This window comes from Apteryx mantelli, chromosome 3, assembly GCF_036417845.1.
Source record: "Apteryx mantelli isolate bAptMan1 chromosome 3, bAptMan1.hap1, whole genome shotgun sequence".
Lineage (NCBI taxonomy): Eukaryota > Metazoa > Chordata > Aves > Apterygiformes > Apterygidae > Apteryx > Apteryx mantelli.
The window spans coordinates 22,589,746-22,613,537 of NC_089980.1; the positions used below are offsets into that span (position 1 = coordinate 22,589,746).

The 23,792-nt window shown below is 37.6% G+C and overlaps 1 protein-coding gene across 3 annotated transcripts in view; it reads left to right on the forward strand.

Annotated features, from left to right (window-relative positions):
- DISP1 (dispatched RND transporter family member 1) overlaps nucleotides 1-23,792 on the forward strand; it is a 95,482-nt gene that overhangs the window by 33,545 nt on the left and 38,145 nt on the right. Inside the window, exon 1 of one of the 3 annotated variants that reach the window (XM_067292903.1) lies at nucleotides 16,737-16,800. The exons of 1 other annotated variant lie outside the window; for it this stretch is intronic. The gene's annotated coding sequence lies outside the window, so the exon portion shown is untranslated. Of the gene's footprint in view, nucleotides 1-16,736; nucleotides 16,801-18,256; nucleotides 18,502-23,792 lie in introns of those variants that run through there. One more of the 3 variants, XM_067292902.1, reaches the window with a different exon arrangement.

Consider the following 23,792-nt stretch of genomic DNA (forward strand, 5'->3'; position numbering starts at 1 on the left):
AAACTTTCCAACTATGAGAAATCTGCACCTAGAAAATGTTGTGTTTTGCGGTAATGGAAAGAATAAAAGTGCAAAACACAATAAGTATCTGAACTTTTCCATGTGAATGTGTTCTCTTTTTTATATAGCTTGAAGTTTATTTTTTCTGTATTTCCTTGTGAAAATTATTTTCAGTATCATTGAAATCTTAGCTTGAAGAGCACCGCACAGAGCTCTTTGAAATTGCTTTCCTCCTGACGCAGTGCCTCCCAGAATGGTACCATCCTGTCTAGAGCTGCGTTACCTCTTTCCAGATGCCTTTTTCTTTTCTTTCTGCTCCCTTTTGCCTCGTCTCTCTCTAGGTGCCATCGTACAGTCCGAGTGGGAGAGGGCGAGATTCCAGAGAGTATCAAACATTAACTGTTTTGAAACACTTATATCCATGGCCTGCTATCTGGATGTTACTTCTTATAATATATACACAACTGCTAACTATATATAAACATTTCCCTTTTAAAGACAATTCCTTACTATGCAAAGTAACCTTGGCTGTTCTATGCTGCTCTTTAAAACTGTTTTTTGGCTTAGACTAGCCATACTTACCTTGCTCTTTGGTATTAGAAATATATTTGATACACCTCTGCCTAACTTCAACAGTATTACAGTTTTCCAGTTTTGCTACCTGCCTTATCTGTCAGCTCTTAAAATTTGTTCAAGTATACTGTTTTAAACCAGATAAATGGGAAAGCACCTAACCTGATAAAACAAAGAGTTTTAAAAAGTTTGATCCAGTCTTCAGTGGTACTTAACCTTTGGTTATTGCAGTTAATGAAAGATTAACTTAGATATTTTTTCAGCTTTTTTAAATTTTCCATTTATTACTAGCTTTGATGTTGGTAGCTCTGTTACTTGATACATCAAACAAGTAGATAATATTACTGTAATTAAATTAATTTTTGGAAATCTTTTCCCTTGTTCATCACTGTATAACCTTGGAAAATTACAATATTCTTTATAGCTAGTTAGTATACTTCATTATCATGTTAGAAAATCACAAATTCCTGTAATTCTGTTAAGAAGCATGATTTTTTTCTCCAGATAATTTTGATAAGAAAACCTAACTTCTTTAACTTGCTCTTAAACAAGATAAATTTAGTAGTAATATTTGATTTTTCTACTAGTTTCTTTTCATTTATCTGTCCTTGTGCTTTAGAGACTAGAAGATAGATAACCATAATATCTTCATTTCTGAATTCAGGCAAAGGCAAATACAAGTTAACCAGTGTATTTTATGTGTATGTCCCAGGACAGGCCATGGGAGACATATTGCTTGCTCTGCTATGTGTAATATGGCCTTTGGCAACACTAAACTTTATTCATCTTTCTTCTTCTCGTTTTTTCTAATCAGAAGAATACAAGGTCTGTTTTGTAACATAGTTTCTTAAATACTGTTAGGAAACAAGTTAATGTATGCGAGTAAAGTATTTCCAAATTATACAGTTAGTGAGTGACATGCAACACACCTTGATTTACCTGTTCTGTAAGCCAGACTCATCATCCTTGCAGGGTTTAGGTAATTAGATTAAGGAGATACAGCACCTAAGGTGTTTCAAGATTATCAATTAGTTTAAATACTGGTGCTCAAAACTAATCACAAATCTGGCATCAGAGATGGGGCTGGGATTGGAAAATGTGCTTTTATCCCTTCATTAACCTTACAGGACAGGCTTCTAGCCTTTCAGCTATGTTTTTTAAGTGGTTAGAGATAAGGAATTGTTTCTATTTTCTTTTTTCTTTATAATAAGATGCTTTCTTTAAATAAGATGCCTTAAGAAAAACAAAAATGTACCTAAAATTTCAGTGTCCACTGTTATTTTTGTGTTTTCAAGGGTTTAAAGTTCTAGCACCACTTTTCAGTGTTTTGTTTTTTTTTTAAAGAGAGGGACTTTCATAATTAATAGCTGGTGTTTATTTAATGATCTTTTGACAGTTTAGATAGTTGACTAGTTTTATCTGAAGTTGGTGAAATGTAACTGCATCATAACTTACGAGTTGAGTAAGGATCATTTGGAAAGAGCTTTCAGAAATATTTTCTTGATGAAGTCAGTCTGTAAAACCAAAAAAATCTATTTAATGGCTTCTTTGAATATTACAGTTTCTTCCTAATCTCAGGAACAACATTTCTGTTTTCATCTTCTTTTAACTGTTTCCCTTAGTAGGGTAAATAGCTTTGAAGTAATTTTAGCCTAAATTGGAAAATTTGACATGTGCCTCGTAAATGAGCTTTATGGTGCCTGACGTTTCAGTGCTGTGGAAGATGCAAGTGCAGTGCAGTTCACTGCAATGATTAAAAGGTGCAACTGGTTAATGGAATGATGTTATGGCACATTGATCTGTGGAACCTGCATGCGTGCAGAAACTTCATAGTTATATGTTAAAACTGGCTTGTACTTCTCAGCTTCTTGCAATGATATATGGTGTTTATGCAGATAGATATTCTATACATTAAGACTGCCTACAGGACTGATACAGAGATTTCTCCTTTCCTGTCTGGAAACTGCTGCTTCTAGAAATGAATCTTGAGTTGCTGGGCTAATTCAGAAGATTTAATAATTAGGAAAATTGAGGAGCAAAGGAGATAAATATAAAAGGAGGAGAGGAGGAAGAAGCAAAGGTATGTAGAAGAAAGAGATGGTACTCTACTTCCTCCCCATGCTCAGAGGAGAGTACTTGGACATTGGTAGCACTGAGTTGGATATTGATGAATTGTAGCTCATCACTGTGCAGAAAACTAAGTTTTATTATGTTGCTCTGTCAGTTACTGCATAGTTTGAACAGATTCTCAGGACATTCTGGAATATATGGGGATGATGGTCTCATTTTGTTTGTTATCCCCCAAGTTGTCAGCAAGTAAGGGAAAAAAATTCCGATTTTATGCTATAGAATACACACATAAAGAAATCTTTGCTTTGATAACAAAGTAAGAGATGCTCTGGAAAGACGTCCTTGTAGTTAGAGGAGTAATTTGATTATTTTAGAGAATACTGCTGGTGTACTATCACTGGTATTAGAATGGTATTGGTACTATTTACAGCTTCAGCTAAGATGGCATGATCAATGGCTTAGCAGGTTTTAATTAGTCTTCTGTATGTTCTGTTATACCCATTGGAGCTTTTGTAGTGAACAAGAATAATAAATGTTTTAGTAACAAATTTGTATTAAGTAGGAGAACTGAATTCAGCATGTGCTTGCAAAAATGAGAAAAGGAAAACTGACTTTTCTCTCTGCTTACTCTGTAGTATCTTTTGTGTTTACATCTCCTTTAGATTTACTGTAGCTTAACATGTAAAACTCTGGATTCGACTTATTAAATACATGGGATATGGAATGTTTCTTTTGTAGATCACGTTGCTGAACCCACATGATGTTAGCAAAGACCAAGATTGCCTTCCTCCTTTGGTGGCAGTGGCCAAGCTGTCTCTGCAGAGACTCCAAAACATTCTCTAGTCATAAAACTGGAACTTGTCTTCCTTTTTAACATTGTTTAATGCTTGTGTTTTGTTTGGCTTTCCTTAAGGGTGTTTTTTTTTTCCCTCTGGTAAAGCTCTTATTGAATCCTGATCTACAAAAACTGTCTGATGTTTTGAAGATAAATTGAAATGGAATATATAGTGCAATAACTTTTCAACAACTTAGTGCTAAATTTTTCCAGATATAGGTGCAATATGATCACATCTGCACTTTACGTAAAATGTAGATCTGCAGTTCTCTAAGGACTGTTTATTAATGCCTTTAATGTTTATCTTTGTACAGGAGAAAGGTATCTGTGTTAGAAAGATCCTTCAATGTAAATTTATTAAAGATTAGTTTACCCTGTCATGAACAAAGTGTCCCCTAAATCCAGTTCCCTCCCATGAAAGCGTGAGAATTTCTCCACTACTTGTGGTCTGTTCAAATCATCTGCACTACAAAAGAACCATGTCTCATTCCATTTTAGGAATCTGGGAAGGGTAAATATTTAGAAGTGCTGGCATAACAATAGCTGAAGTAGAAGAAAATTAAAGTTTGGGATCCAGTGCGGAGACGCGTTTGGCTTAAACTGTGGGTGGAAGAGGAAAAGCTTTTTAGTAAGTTGGTTAAAGGTTATGGTTTTCATTTTTGGATTAAGGAATAGAATAAATGGAACCGTTCTATACAGAATTAACTACACAGTTTTACAGATTAGAAGTCTTAGTTTTGAAATGGTAGCCTATCTTTTTCTTGTTTAATTTTTTGCTTTTCCATCAGAATAGACTATGTTGTTCAGTTACCTTATATGGCAGGTCACAGGAACAATAATATTTTGCTCAGTTGAGGTTAGTACTCTTAAGTGAACAAGTCTTTTATGGAGGACTACAGCTTGTCTGAGAACTTTGTGGATATAAAGATTAGAGGCTGTAGGATGAATTGAATATATGAAGTAGAGTGAATTTAGGACTATGGCACGGAAATTATAGGTGGATATTAGAACAAGTCCAGTGTTTAGGTTGCTAAGTATTTTTCACTATAAAAGATTTTTGCAGAATTTCTTAGAGAATTTCTAACATCACAGTTGTTTGCAACAGCCATTAGATATTGAGCAGAAAGATTCATCTGTCTTCAGGATAATGAGAAAAATGTACTCTTTATCTTGAAAAATTCACTGACAGTTCAATAACTCTTCAGATATTAAAAACACAGTTTTCCTGGGATATTTCACTTTTTTTGGGGAGATTTTTGGCATTGTGTTCAAATAACTAAACATGCATGTTCTAAGGAATGAAGTCTGTTTCTGCCAAAATTTACCATGTGACTTATGAGTCCATATAAAGACCATTATTGTAACTTAAGCCGATATTTGGCTTGTGTTTATGCATGACAACTCCTAATAATTCCTTTTTAACTTCATTTTGAACTGTGGTACGTATTTCACAAAGAGACTTGAATAGAGCTGGCTGGAGTAAGATGACTGCTTTTGCAAAGAAGTTCAATATTTTGAAATTTGATTTTTTGGTCTGCTTTACAAATGAAAATAAAACGTGCTGGATTTCTTTATAGAAGGAAATGGAGTTTGTCTCCAGGGCAGTCGCCTGGCAGCTGTGCACAGATAAGAGGCGCTGGTGGTGTGGTCTTACCTGCTGGGTAACCTCCTGCGCGGTGCCTCGGGGCTCTTCGCTCTCCTCCAGCCTCCTGTCAGCTGGAGGGGTGATCTGCAAGGCCCGTTTCCAGTTAGCGCTGTTGGAAGGGGGTCAAACCACCACCATCATGCTTTAATAATATGTATTTTTAGTTACTCTTAATATAACAATGATTTTAGGAATTCCAGATGGTAGATAATTTAGCGCGGCCCCTGACAGCGTTTGCTGGATTTCAGCTCACCTGATGACTTGGGGACTAGCTAAGGTTTCTTTTCACACTGAGTTGCTGCACAAGGAGTTAGACCCGTAAAGCTTGGGGAGCTATCGGGAAATAAATGTAACAGTATTTGTACACAGAGAAATTTAAACCACTGCAGGACTTCAATGGCTGACTTTTTTAGGGATTTGTCCGTATTTTGGTCACCTATTTGTGTTATCTTGAAGTTTCTTTTGTGGGAGTGCCAAACGCTTCAGTATTTAAGTGCCCGTCTCCTCTGAGCTGAGTCTGGCTAACAGTGCTCTGTACGTGCTACAGAGTGGAACGATTCAGGGAAATTCTTATTTCAGTAAGATCATTCATTCAACCTTGAGCTCTCAAGAGCTAAACCCGGGGCGAGGAAGGGATTATTTAAGCGTGGTGCTATTCCTCTGTGCCACAGTGCTATAGGGGCCGGCAGGGTGGAGAGGAGCTCGTTTGCCTGCTTTGCTCAGAAGCAGACGTGCCCCCCGCAACGCTGACGCGGAATCGCCCAGTTGATTAATAAAGCACTTTTCCAGCTTTCTGCATCACTGTCTCTCATTAGCTATCTCGAGTTACTGCGTGAAATGTACTAATTGTTTTAAACAAAATCCCTTAAAATATTAAGTAGGAAAAGATTTACAGAGTGAACTGTAATAGTAGTAAACTGAATTTAGACCTTGAAATCTGCACAGCTATGGTGTCTGCTTTAGATTCAGGCTCTATATGACAGTTGTTGAATTTTCATCACAGTATTTAAGGGAACTTGTGGCCAGAATCAGTGGGATTCAAATTTCTTTACTTAATAACTTTTTACTGGTAAAATAAATCATAACAGAGCACAGTTATAAATTTACTTAAGGGTTGTGGAACTATCTAAACTTTAGTAGGTTAATGTTCAATAATAACGAACCTGGCTCAGTTGTTACAGTGAGGTGATGCTCATTTTAATGTGAGATTTACCATGACCATTTTGTGGAGTGTTGCATTTCTTCCATAGGAATTCAACTATTGCACCATTTCAACAGTCAGTTCCTTGTGAACCAGTAGAATTAAGGATCATTATTTTATCCTTTTTGAAAGTGGAGATTCCAAACTGCTTTTAGCTGGTGTAAAGCATGGTTACTTCTAAAAGTTCTTGAAGTAGCATCTGACAAAGTATATCAGAACTTAAAAGGGATAATAGAAACAAATGTAACACTACAAGAGCTCCAAGCAGCAAGGTATATTGAGGTGTTATGGAGCAGAAATTGTCCCTGGTGCCGTTTCTACCTCTGTGCCAATGTCCCCGTTCCATTGCAGGAGCAGCAACGCATCTCTGAGCACCTTGCAATGCTTTGCTGTAACTTGTGGACAGCAGTGCGACACCTCCAAGAAAAGGAAGACTTGTGTTTTAGGCCGTACTCAATCTGAAAAGTTTCAAGCACACATTTCTCACCGAGTGGCAGAGTCTTAGCTACTAAGCTGTTGGCTAGATTGGGATCAAGGGCATCCTTTGTACAGCTAGGAATACAAAATTAAAAGGACCAGAGTGAGGGAGAGCACAAGCAAGAGAAGCAGGACTTTGTAATCCAGTGATGAGGTCACTTACCTGAGAGGGAGGAAGCACAGGCTGTACTTGGAGGACTGTGTATGTATTTTACGTGAAACAGCGCACAGAATTTACTGGTAGTCTTGGAAGTATAAACAGAACAAAGCATAGCCTGTAGAGTGATGGATTGAACAATTTTTGTCTTAGGTCTTTAGTAATTAATTGTGCAAAGCTTTAAAATGGCAGTAATAAACACAAAATGGTAAGTAAGATATCATACACGTAGTTGCCTTTCCCCTGACCCCCCAAAGATTCAGATTCTTGGTATTTCCAAAATTGATTCATTTCATAATTTCATAACAGGGTCTATCCTGTAGAGAAAGTAATTTTTGCTTGTTTAAATGCTACAAGTTCATAACTCGTTTTCTTGGAGAAATGATTCTTAATTTGTTTTATGGTTTTAAGAGAGAAATGAGCACACTGAAAATCAATACAAATTCTACATCCACATCTGTGGATATAAAATGTTGATGTAATAGTGGAGCATGCCAGCACTCATGTATTTCTCAGTTTATAACTTTGAAGTGAAGAAAGCAAAAATGTATTGTACTTGAGTGCATGACTGAATTAGTATGTTAAAACAGTTTTTAATTATGTTTACCTCTGATTTTGATAGTTTGAAAAACTCATTTATTATTAGCTAAATTTACAATGGCAGTTTTAGGTTTCTAGGAAGTGCTAGTGACCCCTCTAAAGAGGTAATTCAGTGAACCTGTCACTAATAATTTCATTCTGCAGCTAATAGTAATGGGTTTAATCCAGAAGTTATGAGCTGGGCCCCCTTCCCTGAGGGAAGTATTTCTTTCCATCTTTAAATGCGAGGGGGTAAGCATAGTAAACTTAATAGCAGCTAGCTGTTCCTATATTTTTGAAGTGTACAAGGCTTTTTCTAAGTACTAAGAACTCAGTCATATGCAACGCAGAACAGTTTTTCTTGAATTACCGCCATCTGAATTAAAACTAGTGCCGTATTTTCCAGCCGTGGCATTTGCATTGAATACAGCTTTGTTTGTTGTGGCTTTGCCGTGTTCACCTGACACCTTGCAGCCTGACTCATTCTGTGAGCAGAAGGATGACCTGCATGTTTTATCCATGCTCTGGCTGAAGAGTAGTGATGCTTCGGGTCAGTGTTTACAGTAACTCAGTGCAGGTAGCAGAATAATGCAGCACTTGTGAAGACCGTCATGTAAGGTAATCATGTTGTTGAACCATTTAGACGTTTAGCTCTTAAGCAGAAGTGCAGTCATTCAACAAGAAAACATAAAATGCCAAGCTAGGAAAATACCCTTCTGTGGCTTTACAAATAATGCCCAACTATTTTTAGTATTTAATTAGCGTGCTGATAGTTTAGTTCCTATCCATCTTGTCCTGGTGAAAGAAATTCCAATTTGTATGGGTCTGGCATTTCAATTTGCAAGCACAGCCTTTCATTTTTTGGCTTGTTATTTTGTGAGAATTCAAAATTGGTTCAGCAGGTAACTCGTTTTATAGAAAATCTGAAACCAGAAAATATGCAACGTCTTTATGTTTATCCTTTCTATTTGCAGTTTAACTTTTAGAATTATATTGTGTATTACGTGCTTTTTCTTAAGCAAAATTTTAAAAAAAGATTTTGTTTAGTGCTGATTTATCAACTCTAAAAGCTGTTGCTTTTACACTGTATACTATATTTATATAGATTATATACATAGATACTTTTAAGTGGGGCTAAATTATCAGTGCCACAGAAAGAAGCACTTCACTCCTTGCTAGTTATTCTTGCCTGTCTTGGTCCTCTTCCTTATGCCAGCAAACATGCTTGTGCAGGCAAGTGATAAACTGTATTTGGGAAGTTTATTGGGATTAAAACTAATTTATGAAGAGGACGTGTCTAGTCGTGGGGAGCCATAGCACATGTGTTAGTATGATAAGCACTTGCCTTTCAAAGTTATCGCCTAGTTTTAAAATTAGTTGTCCTCTGACCTAAGTATGAGCATGGCAGGTCTCTTCTTCTCCTTTCCTCCCTGTCCCCTTTCCCCCCCTTGCAGGGCGCCCTGTTTGCTCTCACCCCTCTCTTATAACATGCCAGCAAGCCAGGGGCCGTGCACTCGGGGTCGCCTCTTTCCGCTCGCCATCCACAAATACCGCTAGTCCTGCCCGCCATCTCATGCTCGCTTGTGCTGCGAAGCCGGGGAGAACGTCCATGTCTTTCCTAATACTCGGCAGTGGCTCTGTGCACTTGTCTTTGAGCGCAATGGTCAGAGCCACACGGTATCGCTTTTGTTCACTGTGAGGCAAAATGTAGTCAGATACGTGATTCAAGCGTGAAGAACAAAAGTTGATTGGGATGCTTTCCTCAAGGTTAGATATTTTTTCCTCTCTTTCTCTAATGAAAACCCTTTGGGAAAAATGATTTTTGCTGTTAGAGTAGAAATTTACTGTGTGTATGTTTGGTGCATATGGATTGATTAACACAAAATTTGGGCCACTTTTCACAGTTTGTAAAAATTCCTGGTAGCTTTATGCATAAATTGGTTTGGGTATAATACGCAAAGTTGAATATCTTCTGACAAACCAAGCAATCTTTTTGCTGCTGTTCTGTTGTTCTCAATAGCTAATTGAGCAACGTGTTCTTGCCGAGAAAGTCAGTATTGTACTTTGCTCGTATTATAATAGTATCTGGCTGATGTGAGTTAAATGCTGCAGACTAAACAAGGCTGTTCTGTTAAATAAGACTTAAAATTGTAAAAACCATATTCAGGTTTTAATGTTTGAACCCTGCAGCAAAGGTTCAACAGCTTGGTAGTAAGCCAGTTTCTTAGCTTTATTAAAATTAGCAATGTCCGTGCCCTGGAACAAGTACACCATCCAATTTAAGGTAGTTGGAAGGGAGAGAGTTGCAAAGGGACCAAATTTTCCTCCCAGCCATGGACCTGCTTTGCAGCTGCTGCCGCTGCAGGGCTGCCAGCACCCCTCGAGTCCTCGGCAGCCGCTCCGGGCTGTATCCGATACAGAGGTGGTTTACTGTTGGTGACTTTGTACAGCTGTGGTTCTGCTGGCATATACCCAGTCACTCTTCTTTGCAGAGTTATAAAAAAAGCTCTCCACAGTTTTACTCAACTTAACTAAAAATTGTCAATCTTTGCTTAATTCCCATAGCCTGGTTTCCTATGCAGAAGACCAGTATCAGTCCTGCTGTTTCAGAGTCCTGGAGTATTTCATGGTTCTCAAATCCTGCGTACTGAAAGAAACTGTACTCCTAAATGCATTTTAACAGCTAAGCTAGTTCAAATGCCTTAATTCTTTTGTGAAGAGAGTTAATTTGATACTACATTTCATAAAACTGGTAGAGAACCAAATCCTATTCTGAAGTATCTCCTAGGAGCAGAGAGCATAGTACATATAAAATGGGTAGCCTCTAGTAACTGGAGAAAGCAATATTGTCTAACTGCATCGTGGACACTATAGTTGAAGTAATCCAATTAAAGTCTGATCTTGAATTCAGTCTTTATGCAGCTGTCTGACTGTGCTTACTTGTATGCAAACCAAAAGGTTTGGGAAGCCTTAAAGTACATCATTCTTAGACACCTGGTCAGTATTGGAAATTTTCAATGTAAGAAGAATTGGGTTTGTTAAATGCACCTCATGCAAAGAAAGTTTTTTGAGTCTGTAATACTATTATAGCACAATTTCTAGATACCCTCTACTTTTCCAAAGGCGTTTTGATTTGCACATTGGCCAGGTCAGTGTAGAATTGTGCAGTTTTGTACTGACACAAATATAGCTCCGAGCTGTGTGGCTCCAGGGAATCTGGGTGCACTGTAGAAAACACCACATCAGGTTTTTAAGAAGGTACCCCTCAGTATCGCTAGCCATAATGTAAAAGGAATAGAGACAGCATTAGAAAGGCTTGTTTCGAGGTTTTAGACTTAGAATAGCAAATTGAACGTGTGTATTTCAAACTCACTTTAGTGAGCTGCTTTTGAAGTGAAGTGACTTGTGTATGATAGGCAGTAACTGTAGTTTAGTCTAAGCAGTGTGAAATCAGAGAGTCCCAGAGAAATTTGACATCTCCTCCTAAAGGTAGGAAGGTTAGTGTTCTGAAAGGTCTTGTTCTTGATTTATCTGAATGTAAGAGAAATTCCCAGGCTCACATCTGTTTGCTGCGAGACAGCTAGAAAAGATTGACTTCACATTGCGTGAGCTGTGTTTGGGTAACCTTCTGAAAGGCAAGCGGTCTAGTGAGCAAACATTAAGTTTGTGCTCAAATAACATTTTCTCTTGCCTTGTCTGTCAGGCCTTCATTAGTGTGTCAGTAAAGCTCACATCAAATAAAACCTTCTCTGTGGGCTCTAGCTATGTCCGTTTACTCAAAACACTTGGATCTTTTTTTTCTGAAGGAGAAAAGAACTTTGGTGCCTATTTCACTTCCCTAATGAGGAAAGGTGAAGGTATGCTGTGGGTTGTGCGGGAAGGGGAGGGGGGAAGCTCTTTCATGTATTACTTGAAGGTTTAGGCAGTTGTTTTTTGAAAATCCTTTAGAAAAATGAATAATTAGAGGAGTTGGTAGGGTTTTCGTCGTGTTATTTTTACTAAGCCAATGAACAGCATACGAGGTTGAAGTCTGAACTCTTCATTAGGAAGAAATGTTTGAGCGCTACAATCATTGCCTAATTTGCTCTTAATTAAATAACAAGAATCTTCTCTTCAGCTGTGAAAGGAAATAACAAAATATTTAATTTTCTAATATCTGCAAGATCTGTATTTATAAACTATCAATACTTTTGCAATTGCAATAAATAGTGATGTTACATTTTTACTTTCCCTGAACTTAAGGAAAAAAAAAAGTCCATGTCTTTTAAAAGTAATTTATATCTTAGGTTTTAAAAAGAATCCTGTAAATTTCAAGACTTTGCTGTTTCCTGAGCTAGGAAAGTGATGCTGAAGAAGTGACTTTTGATTTTAGTTAAATAGAAATAATGGTGGTTGTATTTTATGGACTATTGCTGTATAGATTTCCCCAAGTAATGAGAAAAAGGCAGTTTTATTTCTTTGATTATAAATAAAAGGCAATATTAATACAGTAATTACTATAGTGATATTGCAAAAGTGCATTTTTCCTGTCATTTGGAAAAACGTATACAGCAATAGTCACTTTCACTGTAACATCGGGATGGTAGTTGTAATTCAAATACCGGTGTTGTGCAAGTGACGGAATTATTATTGCTTTTGACATCATTTGTTTATTTTATGTTCAGATAAAGCGTTCTGTTAGTTTTTCCCTCTGTGGTCAGTCTGGGCTATTTTACAAGTGACATTCTGCATGTGTGCACTTACGTAACGCTCATACGTAAGTATAGTTAGTTCATAGTGGAAAAGGTACACCTGTGAGAAAGGAATGTGAATGAGAAAATGTGAGTGTGTGTAAATATGTTTAGGCAGCTGCATTTTAATGTAATTTGTTATTGGAACTCTCTATTTACAGAATAAGGCTATGTGTTACAGCTGAAGACAGGCTATTAAAAATTGCTTCGAAACGCTGAGCAGTAGATAAATAAAAAGTATAGCTCTTCAGTTCTGCTTTCAGATTTATTCATACTTTGAATAAGATTTCTTCATATTAGTATTTGAAAACTATTTCAGTTGCTAATAAAACTTTGTCCTATTACTTTTCCTTATTAAAGCATTTCTGCGAAGGAGAGTATTACACTTTTTTTGCTGTTTTTCATGATTAATACACAACTTTGGTTTTTATTATAGTAAAGTAGATAACTGCTTCGATGCTTATGGGTATATGGGGACATTTTTAAAACTTACTAGCTTTTCTAAGATTTTGAGTGATGTGGGACTTCAGTTATTGTGCAGCCAATTATATCTACTTCAATTCAGCATAAATCTGGTGATTTAGGAACGTGCTCAGTAAAAGATTTATCTCTACTAGATCTTTACTGAAAACTCATTACATGGACATTAGTATTTCTATCCTGTAAGTAGATAAAACAAGACAGTTTTACATTTCATAAAGTCCAACCTTAATATGACCTGGTTTGTGATAAAACTCAGGATCTCAGTGAAAAATGTTGGCAAAATATTGCTGGAGAGTCTTCTTTCAGTTGGAAAAAGGAAGACTGGAAAATGTCACTGTTATATTTTGAGAACTTAAAAAAAAAAATTAAATAACAGAAGTAGTTCTGAATACTGCTTTATTTGTTTGCAGTACTGTACTGATCTGGCTTTTATATACACTAGGGATTGAGAACATACTGTTCTAGATACTTTATGGGCAGTGAAAGACTCTCTGCCCCCTGAAATTCAGTTCTGTGCTTTGGCTTTCAGTATTATTTAAGGTGATGTGATCTTAAACATCCAATGTGTTGGTGTCAAACTGTCTCACAGAATGTAGCGTGTAGAGCTTAAATTTCCTGATTACAAGCCAGAAGTGCTTTGTTTATCTAAAAAACAACTAGAGTGTGAACAGCAATAATGTGCAACATTTCCCCCATCATTAGTGCAGGTGGGCCTGCTTTGCAGGGTTTAAAAGATTTTTCACCCTCCACAGTCTGTTCATCCTCTGCCTTTCTTGAGGATATCAGTTATGAAAGATTTTTGTGATGAAGTCTGGGTGAATGGGGACTGGAGAAGGGCAGCCAATTTACTTCACGTCACCTATTGATCAGGCAGTAATATTTCATCCTCATGGAGTCAGCAGTCTGAAAGTGGAAGGCTCAATACTGGAGACTTCAGCAATACAGATATGATGATACTAAATCAGTTTTGCTTATCAGCCTATATTTAGATTAAAGTTTGTGTGTCCCCTCCCCCCCCAGCCAAAAAAAAAAAAGTATTTAGAAGAGTACCAGTATAAGGGGATGTGACTTTTTACATTTTAGTACCTTGTATTCTATCCACAATTCTGTAGATGGATAGGAATTTTAATAAAAATTCAGTGTGGAGGTGATAAAATACTTGTAAAGCACATGTGCCCCCCACACAATGCATTCTGTAATTTTAACCTCAGGTTATCTCTTTATTTCTATTCCATATTTCCTTGTTCTCCCCAATTCATTAGCAGTCCAACAGAATTTCTACACGGTCTATGGTCCCCTCTCTCTGGATTTCAAGTGTTTCAAAAGCCTCTGAGCTTTTCCCTGAGCACTTGCATAGTCCTTCAGCTTCATTTTGTCCCCAGAACACCCCAAAAGGCTGCCAGCTTAATATGAGTATATGTATATACTCGTATTAAGCTTATATATATATATATCTGTATACATTAATAGGAGTATTAATGTCCAACACTATCAAAGTCCTTCAGCCTCTTTCTTTTGTGTATCTCTTTCCCTTTCACTGCAGTGACAAGAAGTATTGGTGATTAATGTCTTATTAAGTTCAGAGAGGCATGAGAAGGCATCCAGCCAAGAAAAGTACAGAATAGCTGCACTATAATGTTGAAAAGGTAGCTGAGTAGCAACTCTTGATCATGGGCAGCCAAAATTAGCAGAAATGGGTGTTGCTTGATGGCATTGCTTGGTGACTCTTCAGTTTAGGAGAGACCATAAAGGATCATGACCAAGAACGGCAGCTCTTCATATCATGTTTGAAAAGAGAGGATGGTCAGACTTCACGTATCACAACACAGTTAATCTACATGGAAGTGATCAGTGTCAGCCGTACATTATGGCTGATACATGTATTTACAAAGTATCTTAAACTTATCTTTTTTTTATATTATACAAACTGTGATACATTTGAACCTCTGTTAGGGTTGTCATGATAATTGAATTTCTTTTTTCCTAAAGCTTATGCATAGAATTCTGGGAACTGTATTAATATTTTTAGTACTATTAGATTTTATATAGATGTTAAGCATATTATAAAAAATGTTATTGTGAAATCTTAGTGAAAAAAATGCTTATAATAAGTTATAGAGAGATGATTTGCCTATTTTTCTAAGTTTAAAGGACTTTTCTTTGATCAGAATACTTAAAGTACTTCAGTTTGCCCGAACAGCATATCTGTCTTAAGGGCTTGAAGATCAAATGGCAAATTTTCAAGTAATGTGTGAAATCTAAAACTGAAAACTAATCTTCAAGGTGGTATAACAATCAAATTTTATCCTGTTCATTGTCTCTTTAATGCATAGTTAAGCTTGCAGAATTCATTTTATTTATTTCAGAATTCTGTCACTTATAAAACATATTGCTAGATACATAGATTGGTGGAACTTCCTGGTGGATCCAGGAGGATTGTAGTGACTTAAGACTGAATTAGTAGTGGAGACACATTGCAGATTCTCTGCATGTATATATTTTCAGGTAGTGGGTAGAGCAGTGTTATTCGTTCATCCTCTCTAGGCCTCCACAGATCAAATCTGACATCCCTAATCTCCATTGTTAATCGGTTTAAATTCTTCCATCCTCTCCCTCCTTCCTTCCCCGATTTTCTTGTACCTGTACACCATATGGTGTGGAGCTCAGTTGTGTTTCCTTGTCATTCATTTACAAATGATGAAGTCAGCATTTGTTTGATATCACTGGAGATGAACTGTACAATAAATAGCAACATTAAAAGCTGAACGTAGTACAGAAGTGGAAATTAGAGGGTGCTTGATGGAGATGTCAAAAACAGGAGTGTGCCAAGGAACGTCAGACACTTAAAGCTCTTTGGGGATAGAGCACAGTGTGTGGGTAAAAGTTGCTTCTTGCAGCTGCTCATGGTGCTGCGTTTGCTTTTCAGATACCGTGAAGCCAGTAATTGACTCCAAGTCTCTAATTCAAATATATGATACAGTATTTAAATCCAATTTGCACAGGAAATATTTTATTAACCATAACCTATGAATGTACATTATACTTTCATTTTACTGTCGTCCTTGGGAACAAAGTAACTCCAGTAAGTTGATGAGCCAAGATATAGTAACACTATTCTGCACAGTACATATAATGCTGAGAGCTTTAATAGATTAACTCATCCTTTAGATTTTTATAGTACTTTACCCTCCCAGATATCAAGGCATTGAACAAATATTAATGTGATTTTTGGTGACTTACTTGAGGTGGTTAGCAAATATAAGTGATATGATATCAGTGGTGAATGGATATACAGTAATATTTACATATTTTAAGAAATAATACTTTTATTAGCAGCAGGTTTTCAAAAGCATGTAGAATAAGGCTTTCTGATTTCTGAAAAGTGGCTTTGAGTTTGTTCTTGAAACAGTTCTAAGGATGCATTTCAGATATTGAAAAGTGAATACCATGCTGCATACAGGCAGTTCACAAAACATGCCGTTCTCCAAGGTGATTGCATAAAGAGGCTGTTCCTAGGTGCGGAGTACTTTGCTCAAGATAGAGCTTCATTCTGTAATTGTTAATCATACTGTGTTCTTGTTTCCATTTTGAGTTATGGTTTAAGCTATCTGTTTTGTAGTGCTGGTATTTTGTTTAATAAATATACCTGAGTACATGTGTAAGAACTGTCCTGGATCATTAGCATTGAGCAGCTCTACACTGGTGGAAAAGGAGTTTTCTCTTAGAAAATCCATTGATGTTAGAAAAACTGTGTGCTAGATCTGATGCTGATGGTGTGTGTGGGAGGTGGCGGAAGGGCAGCTGATGTCAGTGGAATTCTCCAGTGGAAGCTAAGCGAAAAGGGCAAGAACCACTGGTTTAAAAAACAACAACAAGAGATTTTGGCTTAGAAGCGGGGAAGAAGAGCAGTAGAACAACAGTCTTCCACCACCTGTTAAAGACCAGAACCAGTGAGCAGGAAGAGCTGCCTTGCATAAGAACTTGGACCAAGGTTAGGACTTGCAAGTCTGAGATCGCACTGAAGAAAATTGAGATCCAGTGTTTATTTTGGTAAGATTTTTTGCATTTTAGAAAGAGCTTGCATGCTTTTCAAAGAGTGAAAATGCTTGTGGAGGAGGAATTCCACACGAATTCCACATACGACTGTGTTCTTTGCTTCACCAGCCCAGCTTGATCCTGAAATGAGAGCCCCTCTACTACTGTGGAGGGGGAAGAGACCAGTTCTAAAAAGCCAGTCTCTGGAGGTTTGTGACCTGCTTTGGCATGGCAGGATGCTGGATTATAAGATCTAGCTGCCCCAGGAGGATGTCGGTGCTGAGATATCCTGAGCTGAGGAAAAGCCAGGAGTCATCTTGCAGAAATACGAGGCTTGGAAGCACGTGAGGTTCGGTAGTTAGAACGAGTATGCCCCTATAGAGCAGGCTGAAACCGGCTCGTGACATTTCCCATAGGAATACTGAAAAAAACTCCTCATGATGTTGCTCTGCGAAATACAATGTTCTGTACCTTAATACGTATTGCGCTCTTTCTGAATAAGACTTGCTTCTTTACGTTTGTGATCCCAGAACTGAGGGTGTAAAAAGCCCCCAGACTTGGCAGTCTGTCTTTTTATATTTTGGTTTTTAAGTGGACAGACCATCTTCTCTGCTCATGGAGTTACCAATGCTTTTTGCATTAATAGTCTGTAATAATTCTGAAGGTTTTATTCATAATGTCTCCAAAAAATGGATCCAAGTATGTGGAAGTGTTCACTTTTGGGCTAAACAGCTCCTTAAGTACTTAGAAGGAAGATTGAGAAAATGCGTTTTAGGCACAGATATCTTAAAATCTGGTGGGGGAAAAGCCTTATTTTTCCAAATCGTTGTTGATGTTGTTGTATAAGCTTAAGAGATTCTGCAGCCCACGCAGAGGTGTTTTATGAGAAATGCCTTACAACAAAACTATGAACTCAGGTGTTTGGGAGTGGGGGATGACACAGACATGTTATTGTTAGGAACTAATGAAGACTGAAGTGAGCTTAAAAAACATTTCAAATTGCACTCAATGCTATTTTCAGTGTCCCATTTCCCCCAGCTACCTCTCTCTCAAAAAATAAATGACTGCAGTTTGTTTTTTTTGGCATGCTCATTTGACTTGTACTTTCCCTTTCTATGTAAACACGTGTTCTGAAGACTAGATAGAAAAACAGAAATACCCACAGCGGTTAGAAATCTAACAATCACAGTGAGTCTAAGCAGTCAAATGAAGCTCCGAATATGGCTTTAATCTCCCAATCAACTTTAATCAAGCAGATCAAAGGAAGTTATAACTAGCAGCAGCGCTTGGTTGAACACTCCTGTAGAAGCAGGAAAAAGCCAGAAATTACATGTCACCTCCATATCCTGGCTTGCTGACCTTGCGCCGAGATCAGGCCCTCGGCCTGCCGGCTGTTGCCAGCGAGACCTCGCCCCGGAGGGTGCAGCAGGCGGGAAGCGCCGCGGTCCTGCGGGAGCGCGAGGGCTGCGAGCCCCAGCGCCGAAGCTGCCCGGCCGGCGCGCGCCGGGGGCTCTTGTCGCTGAGCCCCGGCTCGGCAGGGCTGCGGGGCAGCTCCCGCCAGCGCCCGGCTTTCGCTGGGGCGCCATGGTCCGAGCGACGCGCCGAACCTGCCGCTCGCCGGGGCGATCGCCTGAGGAGGCTGCTCCTGGGTGCAGGATCCCTTGCTCGAGAGAGTGCTGCTTTCTGTAGCTGTTAATCTTTTTTTGTTTGTTTCTGGTAAGTGTTTAAAAGTATTTTATGTTACGTTGTTTAAATCTAGCCATGCTTTTCTGCAGTATATCTTGGGTCACAGCTGAAACAACTTGCTCTTTCAGAAAGCATTACAATGTAGATTTAACTAAGACTATTGTGTATGTTCAGTTTATTTACACTAAAATGCTACTTTGTAACATAAGTAGGCTCCTTTGCTTGTAAAAGACTACAGCTGGATAGAAGCGTCTGAGAGCTTGGAACAGAGCTGTGTTAAAGCTTAAGAACCTCGTGAGAAAGAAAAACAAACCCCCGATGTTAAAATCTAATTAAGCATATACCCTTTTACCAAAATAGTATGTGTGTTTTCTCATTTGGTCTTCATAGTGCAGCTCAGCAAACATAAGACTTAAAAGCGCTGTTCAGAAGTGAAGGGAAAATCACTTCTAGAATGCTGAGCTTCCCAAGAAAATGCTTGTTAAAAACCCCTCTGCTCTGCTCGCTCTGGCTGCGCACAAAGAATACTCTGTCTTTAGCAAACAGGCGTGACAGCTCATGTATACCTGCTTGGTGTGCGTTGGCATTCTTGTTTAATGTTTTGCCTGTTTCGTATACAGTCGCTGCAAAGTAATGTTCATGCTTATATTAAAACATGAGGAACGTGCTATAATTAGCAACAGATTCTTTAAAGATTTTCAAATATTGCTTTCAAATTTGAACTGAAAAAAATTTTTTGTTTTCTAGGCAGATGGTTAAGAGGTTTCTTACCCTATTACATAACAGTAATGTAATCAGGTTGATGGTGGGCAAAGCTGTAGGTATATCCTAAGAGTATTTCTTTTTGTGTCCTTTTGCAGCTATATTCACTTAAATGTTATTCCCACAGCATGATGAACTAAAAATTTGTGGAATTTTCAATACAAGTAACTCCTTTTACATACAGAAGAGAGATGTGTTTATTTTTTCCTCGTCTGTGTAAGCAGGATTAGAGCTATTTTGGATCAGAATATTTGCAATTACAAAAACTTAAATGTCTTTCATATGGTAATGGAAAGTCAGTAAGTTGTGTAAATAAGATTTAGTGTGATGACAGTGTTCCAGTTGTAAGCATTTTTTTTAAACAGCTTTCCTTGCTTTTAAACTGTACTGAGGTGGTCCTACTTTACAAAACTATATACATTTTTTCTTGAAGTAGTATGTTTTGTTCTCATCATATTGTTTGTAGTTGTATCTCTTTCCCAAACTGTGATTATCTGAAGATTTCTTCTGATTTTCTTAATGTGTTATCTCATCCCTTTTCCCTATGTATATACATTAAAAAAACCCCACACAACTACAGATAGAAGTAACAGCAAGGAACCATGAAAATTATCTTCCAGAAGTTTTGTGTGATCATACAATTTTATACAATTACCTTTGTTTCAAATCCTGACTTTAAAAGGGCTTTGTAGCCAAAGCATTGCAAATAATTTCTGTAGCCAAAGCATTGCAAATAATTTCTGTAAGTGGTTTGCTGTGTTTTATTGTTTGTGCCAGGAAAGGTAACTTTAGCTTAAAAGCAAGATGTATTTATTAAGTTCTTGCAAATACTGTCTTCCCCACCCTGTGGAGGTTTTTTCCAGTTTGTGCTCCCTCACCCCGCAGCTGCTGATGGTGGGTCATTTTCTGTGCTGGCTTGGCAGCACTGCTTCACTGGTGCCCATGTGCAGCATGAGCTACAGTCCTGGCACGGTGACATCTGGAAACTCCCTGTCACAGGAATTGCAATTCCTGAGCCAACCTGCAATGCAGGAAATGAAATCATGGAGTCTCAGGCTCAGGATGGGGCAGCTTCATAACATATCATGCTGTTGAGAGGGATGGAAGCATTAGCTTTTTCTTTTCTTTTTTTTTTTTTGAGACACTGTACAAAACGGAGGAGGGGAATTTTTTATTCTGCAGATCTCTTTGGCTTCATAACTGTCCTCTAACTACTACTGCATGGTAAAAGTACTTAGTTTGCTGAAAATCTGCTTGTTAACAGGGAGATGTTAATTGAGAAAATCTGTATTTACAGACTGTTCAGAAAATAAGCTGATCATAATCACATTTCTCAAAAATATGAACTATGTTGTATCAATCCTCATAGTGGAGCAGCTGCATCAGTAAGTATATCATGTAAACTTGTGGTGCTAATGAAATAAAATTAGATAAGGTAAAGGTAAAGATAAGGTTTAAGGTAAAACGTGTTTTTCAAATATACTTTAAAGGTCTGAAAAATAAGTGGAAGAGACAGGGAGGTTTGTTTGAGTAAACTTCTGTGTTTTATACAGTGAAAGCTTTCTAGGGAAGATCTTGTCATTTACAGCTGAAATAGAAAAGCAAGAATCAGGGTATTCAGAGAAACCAAGCACCACATTGTGAGCACATAGGAATTAGAGCTAGAGAATTTAAAAAATGTCTAGCTGAGAGCCAAAATGGAGATCAACAACCATAAAACATTAAAAAGCTGTTTGACTTCCTGAAGAACATTGCATTGATAGATAACTAGACGTCTCCCATAAAAAACAATATCAAATACCAGGCACCACCTGTTACTCCTGTGAAGGCTGAGAAAAAGCAAAGCTGCAAGGAATTTTGGTGAAGCGAAGGGGGAGAATACCCTCCCCAGCGTGGCGGTGCACTGACTGGCACAGCAAATGAAGGCTGGAGCGGAGTTATCTGAGCTAACAGGCTGAGACCACGTAACCCGTTTGCCACATTAAAAGCCTGTGTAGTCTTAAGGGGCTGCAAGTCCATGATAATATTTTATCTGAAAGGAGGCTTAGTGGTTGCAGTGGGATTGTTAAATATTGCTTGTTTCGAGAAGGCACTCCTTTTATAATTAAACTGCCTTAGGTGAGCTTTTGACATGGAAAGATATTTTTCGTTACTTCAGACATTGTGTTTGGGTCAGAACCGTGATGCCTTATAGTCGGCAGGTCTGAAAGGTCCAGAAAACCTGACCCAGTGTAATTGACTGCATGGCAGGATGCTGACTACAGCTGAAAGGCTTTAGATGACTTTCAAGTGAAGTCTGAGCCTTGTCCTACCTTAAATGAAAAATGTGAAATCTTATGAACCAGTTTAGTTTTATTTTAATGTAAGATTTTTAGGATAGGGGGGATAGTATTTTTTTTAATACAGTTATGTAAACCAATTAGCTGTTTTCTAACTTGTTCTAAAGATCTATAAATTATCTATACTTATATACTGGGTTATACTAAATTTCTACTATATTATTCCCTCTTGTATTTGCACTGCTATCATTCTCAGTTGCAGGCATTATGAACCCAGGTGGGATTTGTTGAACCACTGTTTTCTTAAGTCTGTTCTGGAGGGTTTGGGGTTTTTTTAAGCAACTTTAAAGCACAGAAAAATTCTCTCAGTTACAGCCAAAGGAACAGGTGAACTTAGTCCAAATCTAAAAAGAACATGCTAGTTAGGGAACACCAAATCCTACCTAGTTTCAGTGTGGTACAGCATTACTTTATTTCCTGCAGGGCTTGCAGTGCAGATGTCTGCTGGGTAAGCTGTGCTCACTGTTAGCTCTACAAATAATAGAGGGATTACTCCATAAAACTGTCACTAAGTAACATTGCCTCTACATACTGTGCTACTTTCCAGATATGACACTGTTCCAAACTGTTGTTTTGAATTGAATGACTTAAGTGCTTTCTTAGCAATTACTGTTATCAAGCATACAGTAATTAAAGATAATTCTAGTTTTCTAGAATTTTTTTAGTTTTTCTTCTAAGTTTTTTTTTCATTAGCATTCCAGCTGGCATAATTTCTAAATTGACATTAATGTTTAAAATGTGTCCAGAGAGGGGTGGATAGCTGTGTGATGTATTTAACATATAGGTTAAAAGACACTTTTTATAATTTTCTTTAATCTTCTGTTAACTAGGGTTGTCTATACTAAAACCTGTATTATCCATAACCACATTATTCAGAATATGTGTCCATCACTTCAAAGCCTTCAGCTGTAAATTGGGATGATAAATGTCTTTGTAATAAAACTTTAAATCAAAGAGAAATCCTTTCACTTGTGGCCAGAGTAGTAAATGAACATAATCCAAGTCTAAAAAATCCTCTATGTTAGAGAATATAAATCCTAAAGCATTCTGAGGAATGCAGCAAAAATAAACTTTAAGCTTTGATGTAGTTCAGAATTCTCAAAGATTGCCTTTTGGAAGCTTCTTATTTTTAGATTTTTTTCCCTAATGCACAGCTTGTTGGTTTTCCCAAGTCCATGGGTTATTAAAATCTTATTTTATTTTTGTGGTTTCATTTATTACCTCTAACTTGCCTATTTGTGCATCCTCTGAAGCTGAGATTCTTAGTTAAATGTTTCCGTGGGCCATTACATTGCATAGTAAGTTGCCAGTCACTGCAATTGTGATAGCTGAGTCAAAATACTGCAGAAAAATTAGAATATATTATAAGAATATATTTTGGTGTGACAGCTGCAAGTAAAGGTTTGGTGTCAGTGGAGTTGCACTTCCTTATATAGTGTGACACAAATGTAATGGAACACCTTAGTATATTAATTTGTTTGTGATGTAAATGTCTTGAATACAGTTGTAACATAACTTTAATACCCTTAGACATCAGTGAAACAAAATTCAGGTACCTTAGACTTGTCAAGGGACATCAACCATCTTACATTTGCTTGAGAAAAGAAAAAACTATCAAACTAAATGAAAACAAACTGCCCAACTTTTATTTTACATTGAAAATTAATCTGAATCCTAATTCTTCATAGCTCTGATTGAGCAAAGCGCTTAATCACGTGGCTGCCTTAGGCAGGCAGAGTGGTCTCGCTTACTTCAATACGGCTGTGAAAGAGCTTCAAGGTAAGCAGATGCTTCCAAGCCTTGCTCAAAGACTCTTTGAAAACGGACAAAATTCACAAATCTTTCAAGGTTTAGGAAGAAAGAATGAATTGGCTTGATCTATTAAAATTTTTATAGCTTGAAATATTTCATGAACAGTCTGTTCAACAAGAGAACAAAGGCAGGCTTATATCACTCCACTGCTTTGTTACTGGGGATGAGGATCTCTGGCGATTCTTTGAATTCACTCTTTTTAAAGAGTCCTTCTGAAGATTGTGTTTATACTCAAGGACATGCAGGTGGATATTACATCTGTTGAAAATAAAGCATTTTACCTCTCCTCATATTAAATTGAGGCTGCTGGCCTGTTTGGAGCAAAAGTTAAAGCTCCTGTGTCAGTGTTGAGGAGGGACACGGAGACACCAAATATCCCATGCCTGCATTCCCGTACTGCTGTGAGTG